The sequence below is a fragment of the Macrobrachium nipponense genome, chromosome 12 (assembly GCF_015104395.2).
Source record: "Macrobrachium nipponense isolate FS-2020 chromosome 12, ASM1510439v2, whole genome shotgun sequence".
In the NCBI taxonomy this organism is placed as follows: Eukaryota; Metazoa; Arthropoda; class Malacostraca; order Decapoda; family Palaemonidae; genus Macrobrachium; species Macrobrachium nipponense.
The window spans coordinates 78,469,725-78,473,650 of NC_087205.1; positions in this window are offsets into that span (position 1 = coordinate 78,469,725).

The window sequence follows — 3,926 nt, forward strand, 5'->3', positions numbered from 1 at the left end:
GTGTCAGTTTGGATATTAAGCCTTCTTTTGACTATGTTGTCCTCTGTAAAATCAGTTTGCCTTAAGTAAAGAGTCCGAACAGGACCGGAAGTACTCGGCTATCTCGCTTTTTCATTTTTTCCTTTGTGGCAAAAAACCTTTATTTATACATAGCATCACGTTTTATATACTTCGTGATCAAGTTATTCATATATATATGTGTGTGTGTGTGTGTGTGTGTGTGTGTGTATGTATAACTGAATCAAGAGGGTTTGAAACGTAATGAATGCTTAAATAAAGGTGTAAGACACGAAGGAAAGTGAAACAGTTGAGTAGCTGCAAGATCTTTCGACTCAACTTCCTTTACTTAGCAGACTTCTAAGTTAAGGACTTTGAGTCGAAAGATCTTGCAGCTACTCCAGTGTTTCACTTTCATTCGTGCCTTATACATTTATATATATATATATATATATATATATATATATATAATATATATATATATATATATATATTAATAAACATGCATTAAGCTACAAATGTCCTTTAATATCCAATTCGCTCTGCCTCGGAATTATATATTTTCATATATGTTAACCGACGGGGGGGTTTTTTGGATTTTTTAGTCGACCCCTAATTATTTTTCGTCTCCCAATTGGATTCGAACCAGTGGACACACAGGAGGAGAAATCAGGACTGCAGAACATATGTAGCTTAATGCATGTATATGAATCCGGTGATGTGATAAGAATTCATAATATGGCTACATGCGGCAAACGTTCGAATTGGTTAACATGGCAGAGGGGGTTGGATATCGATTCAAATTACAAATACCTGAGTTCGAGAGAGATTTGCAAGCTCGGAATCGGTATCAACATATAACCTCACTTGTTGGCTGAGTCGATAATGTCACTGCAGTCCTGATTTCTCCTCTGTTGTCCTCTGGTTCGAATCCACAGGAGGACGAAATTATTATCAACTAAAAAACTTCCCCTTCGGTTAACGTATATGAAAATATATTACTTCCCAGGTAGAGCGAATTGGATATAAAGGACATTTGTAGCTTAAAGCATGTATATGAATCACGGTGATGTGATAAGATTTCACACATTACATATGTGTGTGCATATATATATATATATTTATGGTATATATATATATATATCATATATATATATATATAGATATATATATAGATATAGATAGATATATACGTATATAAAAAAATTTTATCATATCACCGTGATTCATATAGTACAGGCATTAAGCTACAAATGTCCTTTATTATCTAATTCTCACTGCCTCAGAATTAGTATATTTTCATATATATATATATATATATATATATATATATATATATATATATATATATATATATGTGTGTGTGTGTGTGTGTGTGTGTGTGTGTGTGCGTGTGCGTGCGCGCGCGCGCGCGTGTGTGTATAAAATCACTGAATGAGTAATACAAGATGCAATAGAATTTGTATATTATTATCATTTTTTTTACAGCACAGTGGAGACCTGCAATCTATTACCTGACGCCAAACGATAACTTCGACCCATTAGTTTAATAAGCTTTTTTCAACAGTACAATTAAACACAATTATCTAACTTCCCATCACAAAAACTAGCTTAATCCACACCAATAAAAAAAAACATAAATGGAGAGTTCTGCAACGAATCCTGAAAATGGCCGATATAAATAGCAGTAAAATAATCAGTGCATTTTTGCACGTTTCAAAATAAATTAATGCGTCTCTGGAATTTATTTTTGACAAATATTTATTTGCAGCTTAACACCAAATTTGTTTTATTGTGAGCTAACTTTAACTCACCCTGCTGATCTTTCAGCATTGTTTTCCTTTTTTTGAACGTGTTGAGGTTAAGTAAACCTACTGAGTTTTAAAATAAACCAATATCGTTACTTTAATATGAACATGTAAAAAATGCGTCGAAGTTTTCTGTACATCGTATAATCACGGGCCCCGAAAATAGATCTATCTTTCCGTGGTGTCGGTATAATGCTATAGGAGCCGCGGTCCATGAAACTTTAACACCAGCCCGGTGGTGGCCTGGCCTATATCGTTGTCTGACGTACGATTATGACAAACTTTAACTTTAAATACAATAAAAATCACTGAGGGTAGAGGGCAGCAGTTTGGTTTTTTTGATGATTGGAGGGTGGACGATCAACATAATAGTTTGCAGCCCTCTAGCTTCAGGAGTTTTTAAGGTCTGAGGGTGGACAGAAAAAGTGCTGACAGAAAAAAGTGAGGACGGACAGACAAAGCCGACAGAATAGTTTTCTTCTAAAAATATCTTAGCGCAAAACAATCTGAGAAAATTCGTGCCCCACGCTAACCAGGTCAGTTGTATTATGGTGTTACGCACAGATAAAATATATTGATACACAATACGTTTCACAATATAAAGACTGTTCACTTACTGAATAAATATAGAAAACGAACAATATAGGAAATGAAAAATAATTACCAATAACAAAAAATTAACTGCAACACATAAATAAAAAAAGAAATTCAGATGATAACCCTGTTTGCTTATAATCTTTAACAGAGGTTAATTTGTAGGGAATGTCTCTCTTTAGGAAAGTCAATCCCTCTGAAATGGATCAGTAAAACTATTGATATTTTTTTTCTTTAATATCAATATTTTTCATAGACCAATCAAACTTTAATCTTTCTGAAATACAACGAACACACCACCAACATCTCTTATAATCTACTATGTATACTCTACTGTATGAAAACCAAATCTTCGAACTATATGCAAAAACAGACAGTAAGTATGTCTCAATCGAAATGGACTAGAAATCCTTTTATTTAGTTATATTATAAGGACCTTTAGCCATTTTGGTAAAACTAGTTCCAGCTGAACATTCCACCATATTTTGTTTCTGTTGCGATTCAGAGATTATTCATGGGCCAGCTCTGACAATGAAAACAAAGTTTGAATCTACTTCAAACAAGTGAGAGTCAATGGAAATTCAGGCATCTCGTGTTCTGTTTTCTGCAAAAAAAATCCTGGATTTATCAAGATCATGCAGACAATATTAGATAATCCTTTGCGTGATCATTTGAATAAAAAAAAAGGTTGACAATTAAAAACATTTTTTCTCGGAAGAACATTACCAAAACTATCAACAACAAATCAAATCCTTATAACCAATACAAAAATTCAAAATAAGCTACAAACATTCTAACGGATTAGCATTACACTTTCAGTGGTGTGGTGTGAATATGAAAGAGCACAAATCTCACAAGACTGATGGCTAGGGAAATGACGAGAACAATTTATCACCTATTTCTCACTTAAATATCAATCTACGTAATTGCTTTGTATTGTCAGAAGAGATGTGTGTGTGCACTTGAGTCCACGCAATGGCATACTAGCAACGTATTCATATGTTAATGTTACCTATGCATGCATCAATAAAGTTGTGCATAATGTACTACATTTATATATAAGTATATATATATATATATATATCTATATATTATTTATATACATATATATATATATATATATATATATATATATATATATATATAATATATATATATATATATATTATATACACACACACACATGTACACGAAACACAAACACACATCTATATATAGTATAATATATATATATATATTATATATATATATAAATATATATATATATCTATATTAAGATATATATATATATATATATATATATATATATGCGTGTGCATATGCATATATTAGTTATATTTATTATTCCAACAGCCTCATCTTCATGCTTTACCACCGTAACATATACTGGAGCAAACTTCCCCCGAACTCTGGCTCATAAACCGAGAGAAAATTCATACTTTCAAAGTCCTTTTCTCACCCAGTCCAGAAAGAAGAAGAAAAAGAAGGAAGAGGAAGAAGAAGGGTAGGAAGGAGGAGGAGGAGGAG